Here is a 19,490-nt window from a genome sequence, read left to right on the forward strand (position 1 = left end):
ATGAACAATAAATTGTAAATACAATTACATCAATGAACAAAACACCACGGGTTGTACGATTAAGCCAAACCAAATTTTGTAGGTCAGATTCTTAAAGGTGTGAAGCTAACAATTTTTTTTAAAAAACACAATTTAACTGCAAAACAGTTAAATGTTACTTTCAGTACAAGAAAAGTTAAAAATGGTTAAACTGCAAGCTCATCTTAAAACTACTAAGACAAAACACTAGCATTTACTGTATATACAGCATACTCCAACGGCAATCTAATCCCAAAACTGCAAACTAGAGAAACTGTCCAATATCAGTCAATTCTGCAAAACCATGATTGAAAATTGTGCCCAACATCTGAAAGCAAAGTCCAAAGTTTCCTTTCAAACTGCTAAAAAGTAGCTTAAAAACAAAATAAAAAGCATCTTTTCCCCAAAGAATTGGTATGGGAAAATAAGCCAGAAATGTCCAAGTGCATTTATGGAAAAAAAATCTGGTATATACAATAGTGATTCTTGATGTCAGCAAAATGCAAGTGGCAGCCAATCTGTACTGAAGGATGTCGAGTTAAGCCAATCTGTACTGAAGGATGTCGAGTTAAGCCAATCTGTACTGAAGGATGTCGAGTTAAGCCAATCTGTACTGAAGGATGCAGAGTTTAGCCAATCAGGTCTCAACAGTTTCACTGAAATGCCAATTTGTTTATTTCCATTGCTGCCCATAAGTATCCTGATAAAACTCCTGGTAACCATAGTTACCAGAATAATGAAGAGGCTGCTGAGCGATGGGTTGGGAGCCCCAATTCTGTTGGTTGTTGGTCTGGCGTCGTTTGGAATCTGGCTGGTTGTACCCATTGGCTTTTCGCTTTCCTCCTACGTTGCCACCACGATTACCTCTGCCTCCATGAGCACCACGCCCTCTTGGTGGTGGCTGTGGGCCCCCTCTGCCACTCTGAGCACCCCTTGGAGGACTCATTGGTGCTCCACATTGAGGGTATCCTGCCCTTCCTCTGGGTGGGGGTACACCACGGCCTCTGGGAGGGGGAATTGCACTTCTACCACCCCTTCCACCTCTTCCTCTCTGGACTGGGTATCCATCATCATAACCATAGTATGGATCTTCATATCCACCACGATAATCTTGGTAATCATAGCCATAGTAATCTTCATAGCCATAATAATCTGGGGGGTAGCCGTAACTACCTCCTCTGCTTCCGCTAACTCTGCCCCTTATTGGGGGTGGCGTACGGGGTGGGGGGTAGTAATAATAGTCTTGATACACTTGAGTCCTTGTAGCCTGTCTTTGAACTTGATGTTCCTTCTTCTTGTCTGGTGGCTTTGCAAGAACTATTTCAATGTCTTCGCCTTCAATTTCTCTTCCATTCATTTGATTCATTGCCTTCACTGCTGCATCGTGGTCCTCAAAATGAACAAATGCATAGTCTTTTAATTTTTTCACTCGTTCCAGTTTTCCAATTGACTAAAGGTCTTTTCTAGGATTTCTTCTGTAACAGAGCTGGCCAAGTTTCTTACATACAATACTTTGACCCTTGCCATCACCTCTGGATCTGGTTCCTCTACTGGATGTGCCCATTCAACTGTGACAACATTTCTCCAGACCTTGACTTTTCCACTCATTAATCTTCGCCTTGCCTGTGCATCAGATTTGTGATCCTCAAATTCGAGAAAACAGAAGCCCTTGTTTTTCTTCTTATCCTCAGGTTTGATGATATAGAATAAGATCAGTGAGACCCTCTGTGACTTTGCTGAATTCTTCCATTATGTTTTCCTTGGTTTTGTCCTTTGGAATTGAACCAACAAACAGTCTATTATTGGCTATAGAAATACAAACTCCAATGTGTTTTCCAGGATGGATTTCGTAATTATCACACAGTTTGACAGCTTCTTGGGCTGCATCCTTGATGCAGAATGTCACAAATGCATAACCACGGTTCTGGCCTGACAAAGGGTCCATCATAAGTCGCAAGTCCCAAATAGAACCAGCTTTTTCAAACAACGGAACAAGCTCATCTTCATACAAATCCCTGGGTATTTTCCTGACAAATACCTCTGTTCCAATTCCAGGTTGTGGCCCTGAATGCACACCATCAGGAGGAGGGCCACCATTCTTCCTTTGCCCTGTGGTTACATCCAAAGTGTACCCTGTCCGTTCTAGCAGTGCCTTAAGTTTTGATTCATCAGAACCCTTTGTAGCATCCTGTACTTTGCTACCTTGCTTTTCTCGTTGTCTGTAGGTCTTCATTACTCCGCACAGGAAGGCACTTTTATTCTGCACGTGTGATAGGTCACTTTCTTTAAACTGCTGCAGTACTGACAATGCTCCTTCTTCATTGAACTCTCTGAGGGCATCAATGGCTCTTTCATCAAGATCAACATAAGAAACTAATCTGTGTCCACAATCTTGCTGAGGGCGCGGCGGCCTCTGCCCTCCCCCCCCCCCCCCCCCCCCCCATGCCGTTCACCCCAGTTCTTTTTCTTGAGTGAAACCAGAAAGTCTGGAGAAGCAGTGATTGTAGTACATTCACAAAATTGCTGGAGAAACTTAACAGGTCCTGCAGCCTCCTGCAGGGACACTGGGACTTGCTTAGTTTCTCCACCAAATACGCACATTTACTAGTCTTTCTCTACTTTGCGGGATTTCATTCAGAGTATCTGATGTCATCGTTAAAGTTTTGGACTCTTTTTATTTGCCTCCATGCACATTTATACTCACTACAGTGAATGCCTCTGTCAACCCCTTTGCAAAGATAGGCTTCAATAAGGTCACAGAATTGGATGTTGGCCGCTTGCTTTTGCTAACTGGTTTTAGCTCTCCTGCCTGCGGTGCATTGTAGGTACACCAAAGTAAATTGTGCTAAAATAATTATTACATCATATTTAATTGTAAACCTACTTATAAAAAGGGTTTGGATAATATGTCCAGAAATTTGAATCAAACCTGTTTCACACTCATTTAGGACCTATTCCTCCTACCCAAAGTGTGGCAACTTATTGATAAGCTTGGATAGCACACAGAATTAAGCTTTTCATTATATCTCAGTACACATGATGATAAATAATCCCCCTCATTTTTTGGCTTCACATGCATTTTGTTTTGATTACACTTTTGTGATGTGCTCTGATGCATTATACTATGATAAATGTAAGCTTTTATGGTCTGTAAACAATATCTATCGAAAGCCATCATTTCCAGAAGTGCGTTCAATGCCACCAGAATTATTAAGAGACAATGCATTCCAGTAAATCAATGCTGGAGGTGGAAAAAAAACAATGGTCTTGATTCTATACACTGACAAGTTTTGGAAGTGTCTCTGTCATAGATATTTGGTTTGAAAAGGGGGCTTTACCCAACACTGTACCAGTTATTTTCCTGAACAATCCAGAGATAATCACACTGAACTTCTCCTCTGTCTGTCCTTCAATCTTTTCCTGGTTTAAACATATATTTAACCTTCATATTTAAACTATGTAGTTGTCTCTTCCTCAGTGAGAAAATGTCCTTTACATTAAGCTCCCTTTTCCACTCCCCCTTAGTGACAATACAAAGTTGATGACCTCCATCCATCGCTGTCCCCCCTGACCTAGGGAAATATTTGCATCCTCCATTTAGGAAAATGTAACTAATTTGTAATCCATTCATCTATTCAAACAAGACTCTACAGGCATTTTGGCCCATAGTGTTCTGCCAACCTAATAACCTACTCTTAATAACTACCTTTTGGATTTCATATTCCTCCATTTTTCTCAGTTCCATGAACCTATATAGTAGTCTCTTAAAAGATCCTATGGTACCTGTTGCCAGCAGCACATTGCATGCACCCACCTCTCTGTGTGGAAAAACCTGCCTCTTGCATTCCCCCACAGCCCCCTGCACTTACTCTCAAGCACTTTAAAACTATGCCCCCTCTTGTTAACTATTATAGCCCTGGGAAAAAGCTTTTCATCATCTTGAACACCTCCAACAGGTCATTCCTCATTCTCTGTCATTCCAAGGACAAAAGACCAAGTTCGCTCAATCTATCTAATAAGGCATGCTCTGCAATCCAGGCAACATCCTCGTAAATCTTCTCTACACCCTCTCTATCGCATCCACATCTTTTCTGTAGTGAGGTGACCAGATCAAAACACAATATTCCAAGCACCATATTGCTTGGAACATTTTTCCTTTTAATTTATATCTAATCCCATTTGCCTTAGCTGAAAACCCATCTTTTTTTTCTTTTGACATTCATAATTTTTCTGTCTTCACATGGAACCTGTGTTGAGCTCGGTATATTCGAACTATACCCAGAAAGAACACACTGCTACAAGTGTAATATTGCCTAAGTGGTCGTGTACTTAATATTAAGATGCTCTGGAGTGTTGTCCATGGGTACTGTGGATATACAGATCATCATCCCATTACATGACCATGACTTTCTAATCCGTGTGTTGTTGTGAGTACATACCATTGAAGACCCTTCGTACTTCTTTTTCTGTGCAATGTTTTGAGAGATCCTCCGGTCACAAAGATTGCCAAATCAGTTCACATCACCAGCCATGGTTTTTAATTTGTGTGTGATTAAGTTGGAGCGATAACAATAAAATCTATTCTGTCTGTGCTCGCGACAGAAAGTTTAAAATCAGCATGTTTCTCTGAACCCTATTTGGACACTCTAGACACAATTTCCTATTTTAGTGGGATTCTAATACTATTTCCGAAGAGTTGGTAGGTGTTTCACCTGTTAATGCACTTTAATTTAGGAAGCTCCTCCCCCTTTATTTTTAAAGTGTCAACTGAGAGCCCAGTGGCTTGGTTTCTAAATTTTCAGGCCATTTTGGCCCACAAGTCTGTGCTACCCAATTCACCTGCACCCCCCAGTATGTTTCGACCAGAGCCCCTGGGGAAAATCAATGCAGACAAGGGAAGAACATACAAACTCCTCACAGACTGCACGGGATTCAAATCCTGGTCCCGACCACTGGGACTGAAAAGGTGTTGAGCTAACCACTACGCCAACTGTGCTGCCTTGAAAATAATTCTCTGGTGAAATTAAACATAGTGTTGGGAGGGGGGTGGAGGGAATCATGAAAGTGGCTTTCCATTAATGTGAAAAAGGGGCACTGCTGTTGTCCAGTGTATTGAGATTTAAAGGGTCTTTCACATTTATTTGAAACACTGTTGTATTGAAAACCAGTTTCTTGTAGAACTGTGTCTCAGTGAAGGCCTGTGGCAATGATTCTGATTGCAGTGGTTTTCTCTTCCCACCCCCCCCCCCCCACCTTTAAATCTGACATATGCTATCACCAGTTGAAGACAGGGTTTGGAGTGGGGTAGAGAAAAGAATGAAATTTGGCGACTAGGTTAAAAATGCTGGTCTAATGTTGGTTGTAAAGGAAAAGCTAAAAGTCTTGGACTGAGAGATGGGCCCTTGGACTGAGCCCTCCTTATCTGGAGGGCTGGTTTCAATCCAGATTCTGCCCATAACTTCAAAGCTCAGCAGCTCAAAGATCCATGGTTACTTGTTATGATAAAATCCAGTGGGATTGGGGGAGGGAAAAGGGAAAATTCATTCACTCAGAACAGGGCATTTAATGCAAGAAAGTTAGAGAAAGGGTGGCAAATAGGTTGAAAAATGACCAATTGTGATGCACCGCTGTTGTGGTCTTTTTGGTCTGAGGCAGTGAAGCCTGAACAAGATCAAAGTTTCCCAGGGAGTGGAGCCAGCCAGTTTGCAGATTGCAAGTTATTGTTTCCAATGTCTACTTCCTTGTTAGATTCAAAGTAAGTTGAGGTAATCTTGTTTGAAATAAATGTGGCAAAACCGGTTTTAAAAACTTCAGTCCTTTCACGTCCATTTGTTCAGGGCTGTGATGGTATTTTCCTATAGGTGAGGATAATTTATTCCAGTGGTCCAATTGGCTGGTCAGCAGGCATCAATCTCCAACTCCATTTTGAGAACTTGATTGCAAGTTCAAACTTTCTTAAAGGAACAGTAATAAAGGGACTTTTATTGAATACTTATAATATTGAAAATAAAAATTTTCATGTATTCCAACATTACAAAGAATTGCAGAGGGTACAACAAATAAATTGGCCATTCATCCCAGTTAGTTTATGCAATTATTTAAGTTCTATAGTCCCCTCTTTCCTCTCATTAACTCACCCAGTCACTATATTTTTCTTCTTCCTGTAATACAATTGATCTTAATTACTTACCACAGTGTGTCTTGCACTTCTCATTCTTTGGGTTAAAAAAACATCAATTGTGAAATTTACTAATTCATCACCTCTAGAGTGGCCTCAGCACAATCAAAAACATTGGTATGTTTATCCTATCCAATTGCTTCATAAGTAATCATGATCTTTTTAATATCAATAAACATTATAATATTGAAGTGGGCGGCATGCAGATTATCTTGTATGTTGTCTCATCAAGACCTGAGGCTTATTTTCATTTAATTCTGTTTCTGCTTTATTAGTGTTTTGTTTTGTGGCTGCCTTGGAATTTTTATTAAGAGACATCCTGAATGGTCAATGTCTAGTGTCCCTACATCTTCTTATCTTTGGCTTGGCTTCGCGGACGAAGATTTATGGAGGGGGTAAATGTCCACATCAGCTGCAGGCTCGTTTGTGGCTGACAAGTCTGATGCGGGACAGGCAGACACGGTTGCAGCGGTTGCAGGGGAAAATTGGTTGGTGGGGTTGGGTGTTGGGTTTTTCCTCCTTTGCCTTTTGTCAGTGAGGTGGGCTCTGCGGTCTTCTTCAAAGGAGGTTGCTGCCCGCCAAACTGTGAGGCGCCAAGATGCACGGTTTGAGGCGATATCAGCCCACTGGTGGTGGTCAATGTGGCAGGCACCAAGAGATTTCTTTAGGCAGTCCTTGTACCTTTTCTTTGGTGCACCTCTGTCACGGTGGCCAGTGGAGAGCTCGCCATATAACACGATCTTGGGAAGGCGATGGTCCTCCATTCTGGAGACGTGACCCACCCAGCGCAGCTGGATCTTCAGCAGCGTGGACTCGATGCTGTCGACCTCTGCCATCTCGAGTACTTCGACGTTAGGGATGAAAGCGCTCCAATGAATGTTGAGGATGGAGCGGAGACAACGCTGGTGGAAGTGTTCTAGGAGCCGTAGGTGATGCCGGTAGAGGACCCATGATTTGGAGCCGATCAGGAGTGTGGGTATGACAACGGCTCTGTATACGCTTATCTTTGTGAGGTTTTTCAGTTGGTTGTTTTTCCAGACTCTTTTGTGTAGTCTTCCAAAGGCGCTATTTGCCTTGGCGAGTCTGTTGTCTATCTCGTTGTCGATCCTTGCATCTGATGAAATGGTGCAGCCGAGATAGGTAAACTGGTTGACCGTTTTGAGTTTTGTGTGCCCGATGGAGATGTGGGGGGGCTGGTCCCTACAGCATGCAGAAATAATGGTGCAATGCACTCCACGTGAAAGGCAGCAATGAATGAGTAATTTACTTAATGTCTCAAAGTCATTTGCAGTTGGGCAAATGTTCATGATTTTCCTGTAAATTAATCACAAAACTCAGAATCAGAATTTTTTTTGTCATGAAATTCGGTGTTTTGTGGCAACATCACAGTGCAAACACTCCTATTAAAAAATAAAAATAATAGTGAACGAAAAGTAAGGCGGGTGTCTGGTTCATCGACTATTCAGGAATCTGATGGCAGCAGGAAAGAAGCTGTCCTTGTGCCATTGAGTACTTGTCTTTCGGCTCCTGAACCTTTTTTTCCGATAGTAGCAGAGTAAAGAAGGCGTGGCCTGGGTGGTGGGGGTCTTTGAGGATAGAGGATGCTTTTTTTAAGCTGCTGTCTCTTGTAGATAGATGTCCTCAATGAAGTGGTCTGGTGCCTGTGATGTTGCAGACCAAGTTCACAACTTTCTGGAGTTTTTTCTTGTCCTGAGAGTTGGTGCCTCCATACCAGCCAGTGATGCAACCAGCCAGAATGCTCTCCATGGCACACCTGTAGAAGTTTACAAGAGTCTTTGGTGAGATACCGAGTCTCCTCAGATACCTCACAAACTGTAGCCACTGGCGAGCCTTCTTTGTGATTGCATCAATGTGGAGGCTCCAGGTCAGATCCTCGCTGATGTTGAACCCCCCCCCAGGAATTTGAAATTCTTGACCCTTCCACTACTGAGCCCTTGATGAAGATTGGCCTTTGTTCCCCTGACTTCCTCCCATCATCTCCTTGGTTTTGCTGACATTGTGCACAAGGTTGTTGTCGTTACATCATTCAATGAGCTGATCTATCTCCCTCCTGTATGCTTCCTCATTGCCGTTTGTGATTCTGTCCACAACTGTGGTGCCATTGGCGAACATGTAGATGGCCTTGGAATTGTGCCTGCCCGCACGGTCATGGGTGTATAACGAGTAGAGAAGTGGGCTAAGCATGCATCCTTGGGGTGCACCTGTGTTGATAATCAGTGAGGAGATTGTGGTCTTCCAATGAGAAAGTCAGGGATCCAGTTGTAGTGGGGGGGGGGGGGGGGGGGTGGGGCACAGAGGCTGGAGTTTGTAGCTTCTTGACCACTGCTGAGGGAATAATGGTATTGAAAGCTGAGCTGTAGTCAATGAAGAGCAGCTGTTTTCAATGTAATCCAGAGCTGAGTGTAGTGCCAGGAGTGATTGTGACATGTCCGTTTTCTAAATTTTATTTATTTGATAATCAAATTGATTTGTAAGCTAGTTTGTGACAATACAATCTGGAACATCAGACCTGTGACCAAACCCTTTTTTCATGTTAGTGCAAAAAAGCATGTCTAATCCTTTTGGTCAACCTTAGCATTGCATAATTTAGATGAGGGTGTGCTCTGGTTCTTGCATAGGTCTGTGCTAATTTAGCTGCTGCTTGTTCCATGTGGGGTGCAATCCTGTAGATATGAGGAATCATGATTTAATCACGAAGGTTTAATCACGAAGGAATAATCCTTACCAAAGTAAATCCTGCTTTGTGCTCACTACTGCTATACTGCCACAAATCAGGTAACGAGAGGTAAATCTTGACTCTAAGACTTCGCATGTCCCAATGCCATGTGTGGTGCTAGCTTTAACCACAGTACTTTCAGGGGGAAATATTGGAACTTTGAATTGGACATTCCATCTTAATATATTCGTGGTCCTAACTGTTTGGATTTGTACCAGGGGAAAAAAAAAATCAGACTGCATTTAAGATGATTCTACTCAGCAGGTCCAACATTCATGTCACTCAAATGTAATTGTTGGTTAATGTTTTACCTTGATACAAACTGCATTTATGTTTGAGTAACACTCCTTGTTGATGCCATCAAACTATTTAAAGTGGAGGGTTGTCATGGCTTTCTCAGTTACAGTGCATTATGAGTGACGTATCAAATGCTGCAATCATGGTCCTTGGTTTCATGACAGGCAAAGGGAAAAGCCTGATAATGATAGTCCTATAAGCGTAATCCACAGTGGTATGGAAGATGCTGGGAAAACAAGTTCTGATGGAGAGGAATGATAATCACTTGAAAAGGCAGGGACAAATGGGAGACAGCCAAGGTGGCTATCTGACCAATTTTGTAGAGTTCTTAGAAGAGGTAACAGTGTGAGGACAGGAGATGTGGTTCAAAAGATGAGGATTATGCGATTCAGGATAAACTGGATCCAAAACAATAGGAGACAAACAGCAAGGGTAGAGAGTGTTTTTGTCATTGCATATCTGTAATTATTGGTGTTCCAAAGGATCTTTTCTGTCCACAATGTAGTGTAAAATATTTGGATGTAGATGTGGGAAGCATGATTGATAGGTTTGTGGATAACATGATGACATGAAGGATGGCAGAATTGTTGATATTGCATAAGATGGTCTTCAATATCAATATGAACGTTTAGGTGAAATGGTCTTAAAAAGGCATTGAATCCTATATCATGCAAACAGGCAACCGGGCCACACCAACCAAAATGTCCTACTCATGTTAGTCTGTCCCACCTGCCTGCATTTGACCCATATCCCTCTGAACATATCTCATTGATGTTTCCATCCATATTTTTCCTAAGCATTGCAATAATACCTGCCATCTCTGGTATCCTTTCCCTTGCACTTTACCACCCTCTGTGTGGAAAGAAAAGTTTAATCCAGGCCAATGAGCTAATACATTTTGGCAGTACTAATGAGGCTAGGATAAATGGTAGGAAGAAATGAGGAACAGAAGATCCTTGGAGTGCATCCATTAGGGATAATAGGGAAGATTGTCAACAGGACATGGACAAGTTGGGCCAAATGGCCTGTTTCCATGCTGTATGGTTTTATGATTTTTATGTCTCAACATCAATCTCAGTCAGTGAAAGTAGTAAACAATTCTGCTGGTATCTTTCAGTTGCATGGCTAAACAACTGAACATTGTTGTTTTGGATTTGCAGTCAGGGTTCCATCAGTTTTCTATATTTAGTCTTGAGATAGGAATTAACACTGCTTCAATTACCAGCATTCTTTGTCTGAATGGCTAGCATTGGGGGAAAAAAAATGGAGACTGTTTAAGATTAGAGATGATTGGCAGGACAGTTGGGAAAGGGTAGGGGAGTGAGACTTGCTGGATTACATAGAGCTGGGACAGATTCCTAAAATGGCCTCCCACCCTGAGTAAGACCTTTGTAAAATTTTGTACTCTGTGCATAATTACCATTGTTTCCAAGTAGGTTGCAGACAGGATGGTTAGAAAACTGGGTAAGGGTTTCCTCTACTTCCCAATCTCAGCATTTCCACCTCAAATGGCATTCGTTCGAGGATTTAGTGGCAAATTAGCAAAAGATTATGTGGCTTTGCTATGTTGGCTGTTATATTTGAGTAACTTGATTGAGCCTGTGTGGATTTATTTAATGTTATAAAGGCCCTGAAGAGAAATAAAAACAGAAATATTTTGAAGCATTGAGCAGGTTGGGCATTAGTGGAATGTTTCAGGAGAAATGGTTACCCTTAAAAATTGCTGGCAATAGAGCTTTAGACAAACCTCCATCTCAAATCTAACCCTGTCCCAACATCATTGACCTCCCCTCACAAACTTTAAAGAATAGGGCATCACTTCTCTGAGGTAAAACACGAAAGTCTGCAGACACCGTGGTTGAATGGTTGAAGTAAAAACTCAATGCTGGAGAAGCTCAGCAGGTCAAACTGTGTTCTTTATGTAGCAAAGATAAAGTAACATCACTGATGTTTGGGCTTGAAGCAAGCACCCAAATAAAAGGTACAGGGAAGCATGGGGGGGGGGGGTGGTATGGAGGAGCATGGAAGCAAAGCCAGGAGATAATAGGGGAGAAGGGAGGGGCAGGGCACAGCAGCAAGCAGGGAGAGGAGGGATGATTGGGTGAATAGAGGGGGAAGGGATAGAGAACTGAGGGAAAGAAGATGGGGGGAAGGGAAGGGAGGGGGAAAGGAGAGCAGATTAGCAGGTCTATGTTAATTCTATTTGCTTGAGAGTCCCCATATGGAAAAATCAGGTGGGCTTGGTTGGAGAGTACATGAGGCCATGGACAGGCATGTAAGTATAGGAGTGGGACATAGAACTGAAATAGTTGGCCATAGGGAGGACCCTGTCACTGGTGTGGACAGAGTGAAGATAGTCAGTGAAATAATCTCTCAGTCTGCATTCAGTCTCTCTGATGTAGAGAAGGCCACAAAGGGGCTGTTGGATGTAGTAAATCAATCCTGCGGATGCACAAATGAATTGTTACTTCACTTTAAAGGCCTGTTTGGGCCCCCGGACTGTGGTGAGGGAGGAGGTGTGGGCCTGTGGCACCTCCTGTGGTCACAGCGGAAGGTGCCGTGTGGGGGGGGGGTAGAAGACGATCGGTAGGGAGAGATGAGTGCATGAGGGAATATGGAGGGAGCAGTCCCTACAGAAGGCAGAGAGGGGAAGATGTGTCTGGTAGTGGAATCCTGTTGTAAGTGCCAGAAATTCCAAAGGATAATGTATTGGATGCGGAGGCTGGTAGGGTTGTAGGTGAGGTCAAGGGGGAATCTTGTGTTTGCTGCATCTAGGAGCAGAGTGGGCCAGGGTAGATGAGCGGGAAATGGAGGAGATGCGGGTGAGGGCTAAGTAGATGGTGGTGGAAGAAGGCAGACATTTCAGATGATCTGGACTGCAAGACCTCATCTTGGGAACTATGTGGTGGAGATGGAGAAATTTTGAGACTGGAATAGAGTCCTTGCAGGGGACAGGGTGTGAGGAAGTGTAGTCGAGGTAGTTGTGGGAGTTGGTGGGTTTGTAATTATATGTCAGTTGAAAGCTTGTCTCTCGTGATGGAGACAGAGAGATCCAGGAAGGGGAGAGTATTGTCGGAGATGGACCAGGGTGGAAGTGGGCAGTGAAGTGAATAAAGTTGACAAGGTCATCACAGGTGCATGAGGCAGCCCCGATGTAGTCATCAATATAACGGAGAAAGAGTTGAGGGACCTTGCCTGTGTAGACTTGCTGCATGGATTGCTCCGCCTGAGTAGGCTGGCAGCATCTCAGAGTATTGGTACCAATGTTAAGGAACATGACCCAGACAGATTTCCCAATTGGAATTCTCAATACTGGCATAGATTAAGAACTGGCATAGATTAGGTTTTAAAGACTTTTTCATTCAAAACAATTTTGCTTCCTTTGAACAACTGGTGGTAAAATTTAACTTAACAAACACTCATTTTTTTTTAGATATTTAAAAGTTAGACCATTTTGTTCAATCAAAGATCCTTGACTTTCTGCAAATTCCTGAGGCAAATATTCTTTATATACTTTTTGATTTACAGTTTTCTCATAAAGGTTCAATATCAGTTATTTATAACAAGTTGTTGGACTTAAGAATAGCCTCACTAGTTAAGATCAAGAATGATTGGGAACAGGATTTGAATTTATCGCTTTCATAATTTTCAGGACTCTATTTGTAATCTAATTAATACTACCACTTTTTCTGCATTACATTGTTTGTTGCAATTTAAAGTGGTCCATAGAGTACATATGTCTAAAGTTAAATTATCTTGTTTTTATTCAGATATAAATCTTCTATGTGAAAAATTGAAAATTTTTGATGCTTCATTGATTCGCATGTTCTGAACTTGCCCTAGTATAGAAAAATTTTGGAACGACATCTTTCAAACTTTATCTCTGATTCTCAAGGTCAAGTTAGAACCTTGCCCTTTAATTGCTTTATTCGGATAATTTCAAAAAGATGATGTTTTACTGACTCCAACTCAAAACCAAATTTTATCTTTTACGTCATTGATGGCCACATGTGCAATTTTGATTCAATGGAAAGACAATACTCCACCTATACATACACAATGATTAAATAGTATCATGTCTTATCTAAGTCTTGAAAAAATTAGATATGCTATTAAAGATTCGAATATTAACTTCCAAAAAACGTGGGGCCCATGTATGAACTATTACCCTAACCTAAAGAATTAGGGTGTTTAGGTGCTCTGATGCTGTGCGGTCTGGTTCCGCGTTGATGTCACTTGATTCCCATATATCTTTTGTTTAAATCTTGGTCAGTGGTTGCGGCTTGGATTTATAAGGTTTTTTAAAAAAAATTTTTTTTTGTTTGGTATTTTTTTTTCTGTTGATTTTGATAATATAGATAACTGTTCAACTGTGAATAATGTAAACATTAATAAAATTATTATAGAAGGAGAAGAGAATTTAAATCCTTTTTTAATAAAAATAAATTTTATAACTTGAAAAGGATTTATAATTTCATCTTTCCTTTTTTTCTCTTATTCTTTGGGTTGGTTTTTTTAATGTTATGCTTTGATATACTAATACTAATGTGCTTTGATTTTTGAATTGTATTCATTTTTTCCTTTTATTTTAATTATGTATAATTGTATTGTTCAATTGTTCATATTTGAAATACTAATAAAAATATTTTAAAAAGAAAAGGAATTCTCAATACTGCAACAACTGGGCCTGAGAAGGTCGGTCCAGGAGACTTCAGTGTTTCGTTCCACTGAAATCTCCCTGGAAATGTATGAGTGGATTCTATTTTCAATAGATGAAAATAAATCCTATTTTAGATCAATTCTGGAATATAATGTGAGCATAATAACTGTTTGGAAAAATCTCTGCACCTGATCAGTGGATTAAGAGATGGCAAAGGATAGCTTTCAGGGCATCCAGCCTCCACTTACTTATTCTCTCCATTTTTTTGTACATTTGGTTGCATTGCAGTTCAGTTTCCTGTGTTTGTATACATAAAGAGCTATCAATCAATTGTTTGGGTGCAGTGGGGTTGCTGTTGTGTTTCCTCCAGTGGTGATCATTAACTGACACCCTGAAAAGCAAACAAAAGGTCTGAGTCACTGCAATCGTATAGTTAAATAATTTTTTATATTAATTAGGGTTTTCTGCAAATATTTTTAGAATTCTGTTTTTTTTTAAATAGAAAAAAGGTATCTGGATTCTAAAAAGATCCTTTAAACAAACAGTTGTATTCTGTTTGTAAAAATCAGTCTTAACCTTTAACTGAGCAGTCTTTAATCCTTAGAACTGTTCCCATATCCCTCGTGTGAGAGGGGAGAGTGAGTATGTGAAAGTCAGGGAAGCAAAATAATTATTGCAGTAGCACTCACAATGGGACCTTTGATTCATTTACAGCTACATTTCTACTGTCTCTCTCTCCCGTCCTGTGCTCTTTGACAGGGTTTGGCGGGATTTTCTGCAGCCAGCCTGTTTGATAGCACCAGAAGTAAAATCATTGCTGCTCTTTCCCCTCTTATTCTTCTGGCAGATAAAACAAAGAAATAAAATCACCCAGATGGCATATGAAAGACTCACATCATTACAACCTAAGATAAATCATTCCATTTATACAACTAATTTTGGAGCTTGTTATTACTTTCCTTACTTTGTTAATGGGGTTAAGTGCTTAGCCTCTGCTCAGAATAACTTAACACATTGCAAATTGCAGACACAGTCTATATCATGGAGCATTTTGGAGAAGCACTGCAGGAGAGCCTTGTAAAAGTTGCTTAGTGCAATGCTCTCACAAACAAAACTAAATTGTGCCCATCACTGAATTAGCATATTGTGGTGAATAGTGTAATCACACAATGATTTCATCAAAAACTCTATGATAAAGAAACCATGCATTTTCTGTAAAGTTCTGCTACGGCACACATTAATTGCAGTTTCCCTAGCAATGGAGAAATCAAACTGCTTGGTATGTGCTATAATTTCACTCTTGTGTTAGACATTCTGATGGTGAAGTCATATTATGTACTCAATATTTCCACAGATAATCATATCTTAATGGTCCAGTATGCTCATTAAGTGTACTGGTGACATCTAGCAGGTGAAAGCCATTCTCTTTTCCAATGTTCTTCCATTTACCTGCATTATAAAAGTTCTCATCCATTGGTTAACTTTGCAAAACACTCATGGGGTTCTTGTACTTATAAAGGCCTGACTGTTGTTATGGGATATGTTTGTTATTGTGTGCTGAATAACAAGACTATTACTGAGAGTAATATTAAACAAACTGTTTACTTTGTACACAGAGGAGAGGGAGCAGTGAACTCAGGATTACCACTCTTTGGCCCTTCATTACAATTCCTTCATTGATAAGTAGCTCATCCCGGATTGGGAAGTAGGGGTGGCAGGCTGCGTTGCTTGTAAAAGCACTTAGGATCCTTAAAGTGCCTTAGTTCCTCCAACTGGGACGAGGAAATGTGCATGACCGTTCACTTCCTTGACCTGTTGTACTGTGCATGTTCTGGAGGCACGGGATAGCCCATTGGCTGGGTGCATCTCTTTTCCACACTTGTATACCAAAGTGATATTGCGCTTCTGAAGTCTGAGTATCCATCATTCTTTGCAACCTTGCTGGTGCTGCGCGTATCAGCTTCTTCAATATCGTGACCAGGGGAAGGTGGGCGTATCGGCTTCTTCAATATCGTGACCAGGGGTAGGTGGTTGGTCTCTATGGTCACTGGTATACTATAGACCTAGTCATTGAACCTGGAACAGGCAAAATCCACTGCTAATAACTCCTTTTCGATCTGCACATACCTGGTTTCCGTGTCAGTGAGTGACCTTGATGCATAGGCTACGGGTGTCCCATATTGCAGGCATGCTGCGATGCATCACAGGTCAGCAGCACTAGTCTTCGTATGTCGTAGAACAACAAAACTGGGGGGCTTGACATGTGCCTCTTTAAAGCATTGAATGCATTCTGTTGCTACTCGTGCCACGTCCACACCACATCTTTATGCGTCGGCTGTCGTAGTGGAGCTGTGAGTTCGCTTGAGTTCAGGATGAACTTGTCCAGGTAGATTACCATATCAAGGAATCTTTGGGGCTGTCACATCCACCGGCACTGGCACCTCACTGATTGCCTTGGCTTTTTGAGGGGTCAATAGACAATAGGAGCTTTCTGACTTGGTCAAGTGTCTTCTTTAAATTTGAGCTGTGTACCTCTAAATTCTTGTCGTCCATGACTATGATGGCACAGGGGTAACTGGCAAAAATTTGCTCCATAGATCTCTGGAATATTTTACTGGCTGAATTAATCCCAAATGCCATCTGCAGAAATCTGTATCGACTGAACCCAGTGCTGAATGTGGTCAATAGAGATGATTTGTAGTCGAGCTTGATCTGCCAGAAGGAGTTTTTTGCATCTAGAAATGAGAACACAGTTGCACCATCTATTTGAGCAGCAACTTCCTCCACGGTGTCCAGCGGATGGTGCAGACGCTTCAGGGCTGTATTTAGGTCTTGCAGGTTTATACATATCCGGATCTCTTGTCCATCTTTCTTCTTGTTGGCTCAGAGACTGTCCAGCTCGGCCTTGACCTTGTCTTTCATTGCCACTGGTATATGGTGTGCCGGACAAACCACTAGTCTCACTTTTGCATCAAGCAGCATGGAGTACATTACTAGCAACTTCCCCAGCTTGTCTACAAAAAAATGTTGCCATATCCTGAAAAAATTCTCTGGGACAAATCATCTTTGGAGGGGCTTATTTGGTATACTTCTCTGCTAAACAAGACATGTGCTCAGGGGTCCAACAGATGTGGGACATTTTTGTGGACTACGAAGAACATTAGTATGTGTAACTGTCCCTATATGTAGCACTGCAGCCAATCCGTGCCGTTGATTCTGATCCTCTGCCTCCAGATGCCATTAGACTCGTTGACCTAACATGTCTTAATCTGTTCCATTTTCCTCAGCCGACTGAATGTCTTCTGCGATATAATGTTGCATTTTGCTCCTGTGTCGATCTTCATTTCTGCCATCTTGCCATTGGCTTTCATACTTTTAAAGGCTTTGTTGTTTCCTCTGAATTGCATTTACACTGAGTTCTCTACCTTCTGCAGAGTCAGCCCATTGACGTAGTACTCATCATCTGGGTTGCTTTCCCCTTGCTTCGGCTCCAGCTGGTCAATCATCCTCCTAGGTCTGGGCCGAGCTTTGGTTTTCTGCCTAGCTCTGCAGGATCTGCTGAAATGGTTCCATTTTCTGCAGGCTCTACACTCCTGGCTGAATGCTGGGCACATTTCTTGTCTTGCCACATGGTCGCCTCTGCAGTTGTCACACTCAGTCCTGGATGAGAGTGTGACGTGGCCTGGCTGGTTTTTCCTCCTGCCTCCAGCCATTGTCTGTTCACAGGTCCTGCCTGGACTGCATCAACACTCATGACATGATGCTGTGGAGGGGCTAGCTCCCTACTATTCTCCTCCATGGTTTCATAAGCCAAACAGCTGAAGATAGCATTTGCTAGTATTAAGTCATTGTCGTGCAGAAGTGCCTTCCTCATACTGTCGTCACGAATGGCACAGACCATCTTGTCTTTAATTAATTATTTACAGAGCACTTCAAAGTTACAAGTCTTTGCCCTGATTTTCAAATCACTGAAGTCTGAGTTAATTGACTCACCAGTCTTTTGGTCTCTAGTGTTAAACTTGTGTCTTTCCATTGTTCTGTTTCCTTCAAGGGATAGCATCTGCAATACATGTCTGGCTAAAGTAGAACTCCAAATCATCTTGATAAGGTTGACTTCAATTTGAGAGTGTCTCATCAGCACCTTCTCATTGGGAATTCATGATGGTCTTGCTTCTGGTACCTGGATCTTGGAAAATGAATAATTATAAATAAGGGGATGGATCTTGAATAAAGTATGTACATAAAATTGTCATATATAATCTTTTCTGTCTTTGGAAGTGGCAGGTAGGCCTTACTCTGACATGTGTAGTCGTGGAATGCAGATGTCCCTAAGCAATGGCTTGGTGTCATCTTAGGTGATGCAGTGCAAGGGTGGAAATGATGAACCTGAATCATAAGTGCTATCACCGATATTTAGAAGTATATCTTTGTTTATACTGATACACCTCCCACCATATTAGAGAAGAGTTTTATTCATCACTGTGAAAAACACATTTACAATTAGTCCTTGCATGTTTCATTTGGGTTCCAACTTAACTTTGCAATTTCACATAAAACATGAAGAAGAACTTGAACAATAACCTTTCCAGCCTCAAAGTGTCCAGTGCTTTTTTGTGACGAGAAGTTGAACATTCTCAGTCAACAGACAATATTTATATTTCAAAGTGTATCTCTTTCCTTGTTCCTATTGCATAGAAACTCGGAAGCCTGATGGTGGAATTGATGGTGTAAGCCACATAGATGTCTCAGACCACTCTTGTAAAGGTCACTTTCTTTGGTGGTGAAGGTGCCAGAAGTGAGAATTGTGTGGCTTACTACGGTAGCTATGGTGATATACATGGTCATTTCACTTTCATACTTGCTGGCTGCATGGAATGCTAGTATCTTAGATAATACAGCTGATTACAGAGGGTTTACCCTGCTCACCCCATTTAAGGTGACTACCCAATAACAATAGCTGTGGTTCATTCTTTACTGTAAAGTTTTTCTGTAATCCATAATCCCCATTCTCACACCTTCAAATACTTATAAATTTGACCAAAATTCTGGTGTGCATGTTTTAACTTGTATCATCATCTCCTTCAATCAGTCCTTCAGATCTTTCTCCTAAGTAACATAAAAAACAAAGAATTTGGAATTGATTTGGAGGATGCACAAAAAAGATTTGTTAAGATCGCCCTAGCCGTAGCTAAAAAATGTATTATGTCAACCTGGAAATTGGAAGATAATTTGAAAATACAACAATGGTATATAGAAATTAATAAATGTATTCCATTAGAAAAAATAACATGTAGTTTAAGAAATAATATTGAAATATTCGAACAAGTATGGGAGCCTTACATTAAATACAATAGCGAAAACCTACCGGGGACAAACATTACCTAAGTTGATGGAAGGAGAATGAAAGAAAAGAATGGACTCTGTAGAATTTCTGGTGTATTTTTGTTGAATGACAACGTTGTCTGACTGAATTAATGCAACCTAGATTGTATACCTAAAATGGATGGGGGGGGGGGTGGGGGGGGGGGGGGTTGGGAGGAGGGAGGGGGGGGGGAAAAAGTCACTGTATATGTGTGAAAAAGAAAGTGTATATCATGGCT

At 41.3% G+C, this 19,490-nt stretch overlaps 1 protein-coding gene, 1 long non-coding RNA gene and 1 pseudogene across 5 annotated transcripts in view; 1 reads left to right on the forward strand and 2 right to left on the reverse strand.

Moving 5' to 3' along the window:
- LOC138745936 (protein Wnt-7b) overlaps positions 1-19,490 on the forward strand; it is a 154,391-nt gene that overhangs the window by 97,500 nt on the left and 37,401 nt on the right. The gene's annotated exons all lie outside the window — the stretch shown is intronic.
- LOC138745935 (heterogeneous nuclear ribonucleoprotein R pseudogene) lies at positions 692-2,435 on the reverse strand (annotated as a pseudogene).
- LOC138745943 (uncharacterized) overlaps positions 15,507-19,490 on the reverse strand; it is a 35,036-nt gene continuing 31,052 nt past the window's right edge. The window contains exon 3 of the long non-coding RNA XR_011346611.1: positions 15,507-18,076. This is a non-coding gene — a long non-coding RNA (uncharacterized lncRNA). The remainder of the gene's footprint in view (positions 18,077-19,490) is intronic.

This window comes from Narcine bancroftii, chromosome 11 (assembly GCF_036971445.1).
Source record: "Narcine bancroftii isolate sNarBan1 chromosome 11, sNarBan1.hap1, whole genome shotgun sequence".
Lineage (NCBI taxonomy): Eukaryota > Metazoa > Chordata > Chondrichthyes > Torpediniformes > Narcinidae > Narcine > Narcine bancroftii.